Raw genomic sequence first — 15,225 nt, 5'->3', positions numbered from 1 at the left:
GAATAAAGTTGTGAAGAATAGTCAATAAAAGTCAAAGTCTGCCTCAAACCAGTTGCAATATCTTGAAGAAGTTGCCTTATGACTCTGAGCCTCAGTTTATAGCCTCTACCTATAAAATGTACGTATTAATAGCACTCCCCTTATAGAGCTTTTCTAAAATAATGAATTATTTCATGTAAAATCCTTAGCACTATGCCTGCCACATAGTAAGCAATCAAACAGCTTATTTTTTCAGCGATTGTTGCAAATTCATGCTTAATATTGGTGGTAGGCAGCATCTAAGATGAGCTCTGATGATCCCTACCCCTGTATTTATGCCCTCCTATAATCCCCTTCCCCTGATTGCAGACTAGACCTAGGGATTCACTTCTAACAAACAGAATATGACAAAAACGATGAGATGTCACTTCCAAGATTGTTATAAGAGCATGACTTTTATATTGCTTACTCTCTCTTGCCCTCTTCCTTGCTTATTCTGAGGAAGCCTAGTTGCCATGTTGTAAGCCACCCTATGGACATGACCATGTGGTAAGGAAACTGTCAAGGCCTCTGACCAAAAGCCAGCCTTCAGCCCAACAGCCTGTGAGGAACTGAATCCCATCAATAGCCACATCAGTGATTTTGGAAATTAATCTTTCCTGAATTGAACATTGAGGTGCCTGCAACCTGCGCCAACTTCTTGACTGAAGCTTTTGAGAAACCTAGAGACTGAGAACTCACTAAGCTTCACCCAAATTAAATATATATATATATATATATATATATATATATATATTATTGAAGTACAGTGGCATGAGCCTCACTTATGCTTCTGATTCACAAAATAATGTCTGTTACTCTTTTTTTTTAATTTTTTTTAATGTTTATTCATTTTTGAGACAGAGAGAGACAGAGCATGAACAGGGGAGGAGCAGAGAGAGAGGAAGACACAGAATCTGAAGCAGGCTCCAGGCTCTGAGCTGTCAGCACAGAACCCAACGCAGGGCTCAAACTCATGGACCGTGAGATCATGACCTGAGCCGAAGTCGGACGCTTAACCGACCAAGCCACCCAGGCTCCCCAATGTCTGTTACTCTAAAACACTAAATTTTGGTATAGTTTGCTATACATTGTTAAAAAAAGGATGAAAATCATAAGACCAGTAGGTGATGGCTCTTTAGAATCTTTATATTCAGAAAGCAGCTTATTATGGCCATGGTTGTACATTAAGTTGCAGGAGAACTATGGATGGTAGAGACATGTGCCTCTTATTCTGTGTCCCCTACCTGATGCCCCCCCCATGTTTACCTGGTCGAACATAATTTATAATAAGCACAATATCTGAGGCTGAAGAGCAAAGCGGTAGTGATATGGAGCAGAGAAAAGGAGGGAAAAGAATTAGGACTGACATTTTATGTCTTTTAAAAAATCTGACCTTTGGAAATATCACTGTGTACATTTAAAATATTAATAAAGGCTCTTGTTGTTAGTAGGCGAAGGAGGTTGTTGTCATCTGTGACCTTTTATTGAAGTAAAAGAAAATTGACAGTTTTATTAGCAATAGAATATCACATGAGAAAATGCAAAGGAGGAATAAAAGCTGCCACAGTAGCAATTAGTTACATAAGCTGAATATCGTTAGGCAGCTGAGATTTTAGACAACGGGAGCCATAATGTGAGTTTGAGCCTTCTCCACTGAAGGCAGTGTAAATTATGGCTACATTGAGAAGGCACTATTCTTACTCTATTTCTTTTGGAAAGAACATTTAAGTGTATCTCTATTTTTTTTTTTATTTCAGCCAAGACATTTCCCTCAAGAAAAATCATACAGACGAGCCTCTAATCCCCTATGCATTGCTACTCACTTATGTATCCACTCAACAAATATTTATTAAGCACTCACAATGTGCTTGACATTTTTCTAGGCTCAGAGGAATCAACAAAGAAAAAAGAGATAAGGTCTTTGCCCTTGGGGAGCTTATGTTCCAATGGGGAAGACAGAAAATAAGCAAGCACATAAATATATGTAACTGCTATGTTGTAAGAGCAAGATCTAGAAGGAGCTATCATAAAATAACACCATTCTTTCCTGTCTGCAACTTATTCAAACCCTCTGTGAAATGAGTTCTTACTCTCTGTGGGTGAAATATTGGTCCAATCCCAGTTCTTCTTCAACTATCGTCACTTCAACCATAAAAATTTCTGCCATCACTTTTAGGCACAAAACAGTTTAATTTCAGTAATAAAAGTATCCAGTCCCTATGGACTAGTCAAAACTCTTCTTTTCATTTATAAATAAATCTCACTTTACCAACTAATAGAAACAGCCACAGTCTCTTTCTCACCATGAGTCTTTCCACCCGTTTCACATCACCTAGGAGACAGTTTCCAAAAGATCCTCTGAAGCTTCTAATAGGCTGGGGACAAAATGGCTGAGGGAGGAAAAATCCAAAGCAAACCAACAGCTCTCCCCAAATTCCTTTTCTCTGAGATGTTCCTTCTTAAACTTTTCATACACTCCCCAATATCCTGTGCAAGATGGCGCTTAACACTTCATTTTAGAATGTGCAAGAACCTGCCACTTACTGGTTCATTCTTAGCTTTTTAGGGCCCGAGCCAGATTAAAGACAGAAAGGACCCCAGTTAAACATCTACTTATCTATCTATCTATCTATCTATCATCTATCTTCTTTTGTATTTTCTAGGTACTAATAACAGCAATAATTTAAAATAATAAAGTATTACTTATCTATCTATCTATCTTCTTTTGTATTTTCTAGATACTAATAGCAGCAATAATTTAAAATAATAAGGTATGGCATAGAATGTTATTTGGTGACAAGAAAGCATTTTTAAGGAGGTAATCCTGCCCCATTGAACAGAATGTACAGAAAGAAAGTAAGGAGGAATAGTAACCTTGAGGCAACCTTGAGTTTATTTACCAAATAAAATTTAAGCAACTTGAAAGAAGGGATCTTCACTTATGTTCACATAGCACTATCCATTGTGCCTTGCTCAGCACTGTTTGATAGTAAATTTTCAACAGTTTCTGTTTTATTAACTAAATGGGGAGATAAAAAACTGAGAGGTCCCTCATTGATATTCTTAGCCATGTGGATTCATGCCCATTGAAATACGTCATGTGTGTTGCTCAGATTGGTGAGTACAGTTTTAGAGTCTACCAGCCTCTCAGAATTCTTCCTTTTGCACATATTTCCCCTAACTTCAGACCCAGTCTTTTTTTTTTTTTTTTTTTTTGGTCAAGAAAAATCACTTAAAAAAAAACTGTGATCTGTATTTTAGAGATTGTTAACTTGAAAGAGAATCTCAGTCTAACGTTTGAACATGTCTTGGTTTGATATGTGATGCTTCTTTTACTGATATATTTATAGATGCAGGAAGGAAACTTGGACATTCACAGAAAACTTTATGAATATTTGAAGGAATGCCCATCAAGTGGAGTTAAAAGACTAAGCGCTTTTATAACAGAAAAAAAAATAGCTGTCATAGAACCCAAAGTCAAATGGGAACTGTAAGTGTAAACTACATGAAATCTGTTTGCTGGAAAAAAAATATATTTCTTTATGAAGGACCAAGGCAGCCAAGGACTGTTCTGACCACACTCTCTAGGTTATTCTAACACTAGTCTAAATGCCAAACTTACTCCATGTCTAAGAAATTTCTATTCTCAGATAAGTTGTCAAGTGGAATTCAGGGACAATGTAAGTTGTTTATATAATTTAAGGGTTAAGAGTATAGATTAAGCTAGTCGGACTTTTAGTTACAAGAATTTGAAATCAAAAATGCATGGGAAAAATGGTCATATTTTTAGGTAAGGACAATACAGTCATTAAAGACTGAATCACCTAATAATATATAACAGGTACCCAATGGTTATATTGTTTTTCATTCAGCCTACATTTATTGGTCATGTATTATGTGCCAAGCACTGAGCTAGACACAGAGCCTACAAACCATGACATGCTTTGTGCCCCTAAAGGCAAAATGGAGGCTGTACTTTATTTTATGTTGAAGATCTAATTTTTTGGATATATAGAGTTAAATTAAATATATTTTAAAAGTGAATTTCATTACTTCTTTTTTACTTTTTAAATATGAATGCTAGAAAACTTATTTATACAAGTGGCTCACTTTCTGTTTCTATTGCATGACACTGCTCCAGAGGGATCTACTCACACATGCCAACCCGTCTGCACTTCAGTCCTGCACTGGTCCAAGTCCAGAAGTGGGCTTCGATACTAATGCTGTTTACTCACAGCCTAAATCCATTATCCAGTACTCTGATAAGTGGCATTTAGCCTTTCTGTCTGGACGTATAAGACCCTCAAGTCTTTAAGCCTGCATCTCAAGTACAGGACTGTTTATAAAAACATTTTGTATTTTTTTTCCCTTGGATAAGTGTGTGCCAAACTTCAAAAATGACTTTAAAAATACCCCTGAAGGGGGCGCCTGGTGGCTCAGTCGGTTGAGCATCCGACTTCGGCTCTGGTTATGATCTCAAGGTCCGTGAATTCGAGCCCCACGTAGGGCTCTATGCTGATAGCAAGAGCCTGGAGCCTGCTTCAGATTCTGTGTCTCCCTCTCTTTCTGCCCCTCCCCTGCTCATACTCTCTCTCTGTCTCTCAAAAATAAATAAACATTTTGTAAAAAATTAAAAAGAAAATGTCCCTTAAGGGAAAATGCCGGACTTTTATTAAGCCCTTAGAGTTGTAAAACTTCTTCATCCGGACTGAATATCAAAAATATTTGCCACATATATTAACTATTACAGGAAAGTTTTGGACAATAATCAGTAATTAACCATTATTATTATTATTATTATTAGGAAACTGAAGAAAACCAAAGAAGAAGATACAAGAGGGCAGGTCTGGTTGGAATACAAACATGACTGAGCATGTAAGTGAAAAGTCTCTTCAAAGAGATATAAGGATAAATAGCTGGTTATAAATTGACAGCAATTACAGGTAGTGATCCTGTTGTTTTTTTCTCAAGAACTTCCTGGGTAATGTTTTTACATACTTTTGTAGGTTGGGAAATATCTTTGTGGTAGATTGCTTGAAAAAATGGCCACAGCACTGTACCCTGTACCCATGACACTTCACCCTGCAGCTTTGTGGTTTTTCTCATGGAGAGGTGGAACCTCTTTCTTCATCCACTGAATTTGATCTGGCCTGTGACTTGCTTTGACAAATGCAGCAGAAGTGACTCTGTGTCTGTTCTGAGTCTGGACCTCAAGAGATCTTTCATGCTTCCGTCTTTCTCGTGGGACTTTGCCACCACCCTGAGGACACATCCAGATACCCTGCTAAAAGATATTTTGAAAGTGTGGAACATAAATGAACTGTCCTAGGTGAGATCAGCCTAGATTAGCCAGCCACAGACACCTGGCAGCTCACCACAGACATGCGAGTTAATCCACTGAGGCAGGACAGCCACATAGTTAAGCTCAGCCCCAGCTACTAACCCATAGATTCATAAGCTAAATTAATGATTACTGTTTTAAGCCACTAAGGTTTAGGGTGGTTTGTTATGTAGCAAAAGTTAACTGATTGAGAGTTCTAATTCTTTTATTTCCTTCCCATCCAACAAAATCTAAGTTTCTAAGATTGGATAACTAATACTGATTAGCTCCTCTGTAACATTTAAGTGACAAGCCTATTTGAATATTGAAATCATACTTCTTTTCAAGAAAATGATTTAACTTTAAATGATACTGAAAATTTAGAAGACAGTTAAGAAGGAGGGGGGCTATAAGTAGTCTGGATCTACATGATTTTAATAAGGTCAGATGATTTTCAAGGTTCTAAAACAATTTTATCTTCAGATGACTTCTCACTAAAAAAACCTGTTATATTTTTTAAAAACTTGCATCTTCCATGATTCTGATCATTTCAGAATGTTTTCCAGTGTTTTATTATGTCCTCTGAAGATCTGAGTTCAGTCATTAAACTTCATCCCCTAGTAGGCAAATTGCTCATATTATTTCCATTTGAGTGGGATAATACCATAATCATGGTGCTCTTTGGAGTTACATTCGCCTTCAAGGAAATTGTGCCTGCTAATATAGCTAGGATTAAATGTTAAGGTGACATGTCATGTGACACTTGGCCATGCTAAAAACTTAAAGCGATAAGCATCCTACTTCAAATATGCACATAAGAAAGAGAGTTCTTTTTAAAAAAATTTTTAATGTTTATTTATTTTTGAAGGAGAGAGAGAGCGCACATGAGCAGGGAGAGGGGCATAGAGAAAGGGAGATACAGAATCCGAAGCAGGCTCCAGGCTCTGAGCTGTCAGCACAGCTGAGTCAGACGTTCAACCTACTGAGCCACCCAGGCACCCCTAAAGAAATCAGATTTAATGAATGGGGCTATAGGTCATGCAAACTGGCTCTTTGTTGGAGTACTGTTTTATCTCCTTATAACAAAAAAAATGTGGGGTAGGAGTGTTAGACAAGAAGAGTTCCTGTATGGTGCTGTCTGCTGGGAAGGTTACAGAGGAGAAATATGGGTCTTTGGAAGTTAGTATAGGATGGGCAGAAAGTGAGGGGTTGAATGAGGTGATGGAGAGGTGCAGAATCCCCACACTTCAAGGACACCACACGACCTCACCATAACCTCCTCAAACATAGGCAGGTTGTGACTGTATATCTTGAGGAAAATAGTGAGGTGTGGAGTTGAATGTCAGTGAATCTCAATGACTGACATGGTCATGGGTGTGGAGAAGAGAGGAAACAACAGGATGGTGACGTCGGGGATTTTGTGAAATTGTGGGGAGGAACTGGAATGATTCACAATGTGAAATTAAATGTTCCCATTAAGAGCACCTAAATCTGACAGGCAATAACTCTCTAAGCTACTTACAAGGTATTATGCTGTAGGACATTTTCCAGCATATGGGTCATAAGGAACAAGGTAGAGATGCGTCATTAAATCACTCCCCTGGAACTGAGATATGCACCAAGTCCTGGCTGCAAAAGTACAACTCATTGTGCAGAGTAACCATTGACCCACTGAGGCTGTGGTGGTTCTTATAGGGAAGAGGATGGAGTCTACTCCAAGAAAGACATCAGAATCTCTGGGGAAGCATTTCCAAGACTAAGCATTGCAGAGAGATCCAGCCTCATGAGATATCTGAGAGAATTATGTGACATTACCAAAGTAACTTTCTCATGAAATTTCAGACTAGAAGTTGGTGATGATGTTTAACTCAGTTTTGTTTTTTTTTTTTTTAATTTTTTATTTTTTAATAAAGACTATTCTAGAAGGTAAAGAAGTTCCATAGTGGGTCCCAATTTGTTGAGAGGGGATTTTCTGTGTCTATCCCAGGGCTGGCTATGAGCAACTTTAGTTGAGGCTACTCGTTTCCAGAAATTGGAGATATTTGCCAGAAGTGTAGTGTCAGGAAATAGAACATTTTTAAATCAATGTTAGGACAGTATCTATCAATCTGGGGTTTATGAATTCTCTAGAAGAAAATTTGCCTTTAAGATTTTCATTGGATGAGTGAATAAGAGAGCAATATTTCAAAGCCTATTTCAGAACCTCCAGATGATTTCTTATAAGTAAGTCTTTTCCTTGTCCTGCAATGTCAGTGCCTATGTTTTCATTCATGGAGCCAACTGAAGGCTCTAAGATGTTATTATATGTTACAAATAAAAGTTTTGTGGCTGTTTAATAATGGGAAGTGGTGGGAGAATTGAACCAAAGGCATATCAAATTCAGAGGCAGCACTAGGCTCCAGAAATTTTATTTTTCTTTTAAAAGATATCTAGGGATTACTCATATTTGGGAAAAATGGGGTTGGATAATGCCACTGAATTGCTGCAAAAGTCCAGGCTATTGGGGAGAAGGTGCTAAGAAATCTGTATTGTCTCACGTTGGAAATGCTCTGTGCTGGTTGCTCTGTGAAATATAGCAGCCTCTAGCCAAGTGGGGTATTCAAAAACACATATAAATGGATTAATTTTTTTAAACATTTAAAACATTTCAATTATCACATTTCATTAGCTACATTTTAAGAGTTCAATATCTACATGTAATCAGAGGCTAGTGTATTTGATTGCACAAACAGAAAATGCCCATCATCACAGAAAATTCTACTGGATAGCTCTGCTCCATGTTTTCCAACTTTAAAACATCTCAGTTTCTTCATAGAAATGTTTTCTAACACCTGCTTAGGTGTATGGCCAATGAAAGAGTTGGTTGGATCCATACATCTATTTGGTGACCACTCATGAGCAAGGCAATAAAAACATGTAGGTGTTGAGATCTGAAACTTGTATAAAAAGCATGACATATTACTGGAATTGATAGTTTTGAAATCAGGATTAACTAGAATTAGTCATAAGAGGAATTATGGATAATTTGGATATCATCTGAGAAGGTTCTGGAACTCTCACTTGCTGTGAAGCACATTTGAGAGAAGGAAAATGGACTGTGGCATTGTCTTCAAAGAATAAGACAAAAAGTCCAGTAAAGTTTCAGCTGTAAGGTCTAAGCAATATGCCAAAGTGACTGAGTCTCTTCTGGTTAGATCCCCAACATGAATGGTACCAGGGATTAGAGTTTGCACTGCATCCTGGGGAAGTCAAACAAGCTCAAACACCATGACTATGTGGCATCCCTAAGCAGGCCGAAACCCAGCTTTGTACTTTCTGTCTCTACCAGGATTTTCACACATGAGCCTGGCATCATAGTAGCAGAGGTGTCAGACTTTGAGGCCACAGAGCACAGAGTGGACACCATTAGTGGGTTCTGCATCTGAAACCAGATGAATCGGAGACAGTGAGTTTCTTTCTTTCTCTGGGAGTTTCTTGCCAGCTCAACAGATTAGGGGCTTGGATTTAGATTCAAGTTATAGATAAAATAAGAAAATAAGTAAATGTAACATCCCTTGCTTATCCAAGTTTGAAGAATGAGAACTATTCCCCATAAAACTACAGTACTCAAAGGAATAGAAGGAAATTTTGTGCAAAGTTTATGTAATATGTAGAGTAGGCAGGAGATGAAACCCTAGCAGCCCCCAAGGACAGAGGGGAGGAGACAGACAGATCCTTGAGGACGCAGGTCCAGAAATTCCCAGAAACCATTCAAGGGCACTGGAGTCAAAGGAGTCCCAAGACTGAGGACGAAGATAGGCAAAATCTGTTATGGTCAACAAACAGCAAGTTATGCTATATTTTATCTTAAAAAACACTGCATTATTTGTGTCTTGACATTTTACGTATTCTGTGTCCCCCATCACCTCATTTCTTCATTTAATATGGTATATTTAATTAAGACACATTTATACCATGCTTACTATATGCTGGGCACAGTTGTATAATGTTTTATAAGTATCAATTTATTAAATCCTCATAACAATCCTACTATTTAGAATTGACTGCCACAGTCTAAAAATGAAGAAACTGGCACAAAGATGATAAATAATATCCTAAATATTCCACATATAGAAATTGCTCTGCTGATATTTAAACCTAGGAGTTCTGGTTTCAGAATCTGTGTTCTTTTTTTTTATTTTATTTTTTTTTCAACGTTTATTTATTTTTGGGACAGAGAGAGACAGAGCATGAACGGGGGAGGGGCAGAGAGAGAGGGAGACACAGAATCGGAAACAGGCTCCAGGCTCTGAGCCATCAGCCCAGAGCCCGACGCGGGGCTCGAACTCCCGGACCGCGAGATGATGACCTGGCTGAAGTCGGACGCTTAACCGACTGCGCCACCCAGGCGCCCCTCAGAATCTGTGTTCTTAACCACATTGCTTTGCTAAACCACTCTCCATCTTCAATCCTTCATTCTATTCTTTGGTGGCTAAAAGATACAAGTTAACAAAAAGGTCAGCTCATGTTTCAGTAGATTTTGTTGAATTCAGCAAAACAAAACCCTTTCTAGTCCTTCAAAAAACATTTTCTGCAAGAAGGTCATGGCTAACTTATCATTTTCTCTTCAATTTCACTCACTAAACATCAGTGGAACGACCCACTTCTGATTTTGAGTCTGGTGGAGGCTTAGTTGAAAATTCAAGGCTCCCCTTTTGAACTAGGAAGGGGTTGGTTGGGTTTCTGGACCAGGATGAGGAAGGAGACCATTTGCCATTTTATCAAGATATACTTCACATAGCTTAAAATTCTCTTTTCTAAAATGGACAATTAGTAGTGTTTGATATATTCACACGTTTGTGCAGTTGCCACTAATTATAGAAATTTTCATCAATCCCCAAAGAAATCCCATCTGTTTTAGCAGTCAACCCAGGTTCTCAGTGTTGCAGGATTTTTTCTCTCAATACCCAGTGTTTGTTGTCTCACCGCTTTGAAGAATGAAGAGGTGGACACAAAATGAAAGAAGCAGCAGGCAAAAATAAGAATAGTATGAAAGCTCTCTTTGCAGATAGGGGACATTCGAAAGGGAATATCCCCGACTATGGGCAAGGGACTTTATTTTATAGGGTTTCAGTCTGTTCCACACCCCTTTATTTTCCTGTTTGGTGGCGTGAAAACTGTAGGTGCTGAGTTGTTCATTCCTGTGGGAAACATGGATGGGGGAGGGGGCGTAGGGAGTGTCTGTTAACACTCTCAAGAAAAACTTCAGGCCTGAGGGAGCTTTTCTCATGGTTAGACCTGAAGGAGTTTTGCTAAGGGAATTTTTCTCATGGTGCGATGTTCCCAGGCTTGTTTTAAAATATGTGGTTTTGCTCCCAGGGACCTTCAAGTCCTAGCCTCTCCCTTTTCTGCCTGCTGAATCTTATCTCCCCTTATCATATCAGGCCCCTGAAAACCACTGAGGTACTTTCAGTCTTTATTAATTTTTCTATTCTGGACATTTTATATAAATGGGACCCTATGGGGGTGCCTGAGTGGTTCAGTCGGTGAAGCGCCCAACTCTTGGTTTAGGCTCAGGTCATGATTTCACAGTTTTGTGAGTTCGAGCCTTACGTGGGGCTCTGGGCTGGCAGCACGGAGCCTGCTTGGGATTCTCTCTCTCCCTCTCTCTTTGTCCCTTCTCCACTTGCAGTGTCTCTGCCTTTCTCATTAAATAAATAAATAAGCTTAAAAAAGTAAATGGCACCATACAATATGAGGCCTTTTATGTCTTGCTTCTTTCACTTAGTATAATGTTTTTCAGGTTCACCTATATTGTAGCATGTGTCAGTACTTCATTCCTTTTAAGGCCAAATAATGTTTAATTGGAAGGTTATTCCACATTTTGCTTATTCATTCACCAGTTGAGGGACATGTGGATTGTTCCCACTTTTTGGGATTATGAACAATGCTGATATGACATCTGTATATAAGTTTTTGTGTTGATACATGTTTTTAATTCTCTTGGGTATATATACCTAGGATTAGAATTGCTGGGTCATAAGATAACTCAATGCTTAACTTTCTGAGAAACTGCCAAAATATTTACCAAAGTATTTACCAATACAACCAAAGGGTTGTACCATTTTACTTTGTCCTCAGGAAAGTAGGTGGGTTCCATTTTCTCCACATTAAAAAAAATATATTTATTTTTGAGACCAAAAGAGATAAAGAAAGCAAGCCAGTGGGGGAGGGGCAGAGAGAGAGGGAGGCAGAGGATCCAAAGCAGACTTTGAGCTGACAGCAGAGAACCCAATGTAAGGTGCAAACCCACAAGTCACAAGATCATGACCTGAGCCAAAGTCAGAACCGACTAAGTCACCCAGTGACTCCACTTTTTTCTCCACATTTTTGACACTTGTTATTGTTTGTTTTTGATTATATGCATCCCAGTGGGTATGAAGTAGTATCTCATTATGGTTTTGTTTTACATTTCCATAATGACTAATGATGTTGAATGTCTTTCCCTGCATTTATTGAACATTTGTATATTTTATTTGGAGAAAGGTCTACTTATCCAAATGCTTTGCCCATTTTTATGTTGGATTATATGTCTTTTTATTATTACATTGTAAGAGTTCTTTACATATTCTGCATACAAGTCCTTTATCAGATATATGATATGAAAGTATTTTCTCCCATTCTTTGGGTAGTCCTTTCACTGTTCTATGACATCATACAAACACGAATGTATTTTATTACATTCATAATCATATTATTTCTGTTTTCTTTGGAATGCTTGTGATTTTGGTTTCATATCTAATAAATCCTTGTCTAATCAAAGGTTATGAAAATCTACACCTTTACTTTCTTCTAAGGATTTTGTAGTTTTATCTCTTATAGTTAGGTCTATTTTGATTTCATTTTTGTATCCGGTGTGAAGGAATGGTATAACATTATTCTTTTCCATGTGAATATGTAGTTGCTTTGGCACCATTTGTTAAAAAGACTACTCTTTTCTTCTATTGAATTGTATTGGCACCCTTTTCAAACAGAATTTCATCATAAAAGTATAGGTTTATTTCTGGACTCTCAATTCCATTCCACTGATCTGTATGTCTACTATTAAATCAAAGCAGTCCACAGTTTCAACATGCATTAGATCATGTTATACCCTTTTCAGTGATGTTTTGTATCCTTGCAAGACTGAGTTTTCAGATAAAAATGTATAAAAATCAATGTGGAAAAAAATGAGCATGACGGTGTCTGGTCTGATCCTGAATTTTGAAAAGTTTTGCAGTGTTCAACGGGTACACACGTCCCATTAATAATTGTGTTTATTCACAGCTGAATCAATATTTATGTATGTCATGCTTCTAAATGACTAATCACTTGTTAATATATATATATGTATATATATACTTAAAAATTGTTGCACTGAGCTCCTTGGTAAATGGGACTGTTAGTATTTCCTTTGGCCTAAGGGTGTTGTGAAGAAATTAGTGAGATACTAAGGATACTGTTTTGAGTCTAGAAAACTTGGAATCCTCTGACCAAGGAATTTAGTAGAATTAGACAGACATCTGACCAAGCAAGCACAGTCCAGTGTTACAGAGTTCTGAAAGAAGCCCATATCTAAAGTGGAGTGGATTGTCCAGCTTCAGAGGAAAAATGATACTTAATCTGAGTTTCAAGAACAAGGGAGCATTAACTCATCAAACACGGCAGAGTGGAAGAGAAAGGGGCCTTGGAAAAGCACATGGAATCGGAAACATGGAAAGTGATTTATCTAAGATGGGTTTGGGGACAATATGTCAGATGGAGACCACCTTTTCTTTCAGAAGTTAAGGAGCAACCACGAGGTAAGAAATGGAGCACCTGAGTGAGTGGTCGTCTAGATACCTGATGATGATGAGAAGGAGAGATAGGACAGGAGCTCATTGCTACTAAGATTCAGGGAAGGTGTTTGTGTTTAGACTCACCTGAAAACAAAGCTTGAGACAAAAATACTAGCACAGGTAGTTTATAGGACACATGGACAAGGAAAATGAGAGTGGCACAGAAAAGGCTGAGCAGATATGAATGTGTGATGTCAAGGCTGCCATTGAGGGCAATGGGGGCTCAAATCTGTGGGGCTTCTGAGAAGCCTACAGACTCTCTTTCAGAATTGTGCCCATGACAGACATACCCTCCTCCTTCGGGGACTTTAGCTCCCCTGTACTTCCAGGCGGTGTCAGCACACAGTGGATTCCAGTACCTTATGGGGAGGTTCTGAGGTGGAAAAGCAGGGAAATACAGATGAAGGGGCCTCTAGTGGCTTGAGTCTTGCATAGAACTGCCCAACATGGCTGTGGCTAAAATCCAAGAAGGCCCTAAGGGATGGGATAAAGGGAAAGAAAATCAGTTGCTACAGAAAACAGTCCTGCATAGAGGAAAAGAAGCCACAGAAGTGAGAGTACCCATCCATTAGAGTAGTGATTTTCCAAGTGTGGTCCTCTAGAGAAGTAGCATAAATATCACTTGGAGAGTGTGTTAAAAAATGCAAATTTTGGGGTCCTGTCCAAGACCAGCTGAATCAGAAAGTCTGATCTTAGGCCCAATAATGAATGTGAAGTCTGTAGATATGCACTAAATTTTGAACGTCACTGTGTGTGTGTGTGTGTGTGTGTGTGAGAGAGAGAGAGAGAGACAGAGACAGAGAGACAGAGACAGAGAGAGAGAGAGGGAAAGGAGAAGAGAAAGAAAGGGAGAGATAGAAATGAGAAATTCAGGTGAGATATGAGAAGAGAGGTGCAAACCCAAGCATTAAATATTAACTCAGTACATTGAATATGTACTGAATGTTTATGTATGCAAGGTATATCCACACAATTATGTTTGGCATCAGCAAAGGCAGAAGAACATGTGCCCAAATAAAATACAAGTATTCCTAAGTTTCCAATTTTACTCAGTAACTTCAAAATCCATCCCTATCCTGCATTTTACAAGACATATTAAAAAGTGACCGAACTGATTACTTTGAATTTTATTACCTCTCTGTATCTCTCTTCTGACATGATGAAAAATGAAATGCTAAATTGCGGGTAAGAACAGTAAGAGAAGGATAGGATCCACCAACTAGTTAACTGGTACTTGAAAATCTGTGAACTAAAGATATGCCCTTTATTCTGTGTCTGTCTTACACTCTGGTGGCAGCTAAAAAACTAGAAAATTGTCAGTGCTTCAAGTTGGGGATGGATGCCTTTTCAGCATCTACTGGCATGAAACAGTTATGAACAAACATAATGCATCTCCCTCCACGATTATTTTCTAAGGGAAAAAAAAGCATAAAAAAGTTTCTATTCATTGTAATTACAAGAGAAAAAATGTCTTTTTACTTATAGCATGTAATTTAGAGTTATGAATTGAATACCCACTGGAAACCATGCCATCTTCTTTCTGAGGAAATATATCCCTATGCTGTAAAGCTTTTCTTTACGGAGAACGTAGATTTTTAGGGTATTTAGTGATCATGGAAAATAATTGCTCCCATTTTCTATCCAATTCTACTTAGGACTAAATAAGCTGAGTCTATTGCATCTTTCATGGTGCATTTTACCCAGAATGACATTAGTTGGGAGAGGGAGTGTTACCCTGGCGGACAGATAGCCAGGTGCTGACTATGGTTCTCTCCTCTCAGGAGAATGGGTAGCTCTTCTTCCTCATACATCATTGTTTAACAGGGCAAAAGTCACAAGTCTCTTGCCTTGATGGAACACATTATCAGACTGTGCTGTTTTGAGGCCTGCTTACCATAGCCAGAGGTATAATTCATTTGTACGCATTTCAACACCCAGCTAGTCCTTCTATGTGAGTTTTGATGGGGGAGGGCTTTGGATGAAAAAGCCAATATAAGAGCAATGCTGTCTATAGCCAGGAATGTATGC

Source organism: Herpailurus yagouaroundi, unplaced genomic scaffold (genome assembly GCF_014898765.1).
Source record: "Herpailurus yagouaroundi ecotype Mexico unplaced genomic scaffold, PumYag 196, whole genome shotgun sequence".
Classification (NCBI taxonomy): Eukaryota; Metazoa; Chordata; class Mammalia; order Carnivora; family Felidae; genus Herpailurus; species Herpailurus yagouaroundi.
This window is presented reverse-complemented; position numbering follows the sequence as displayed.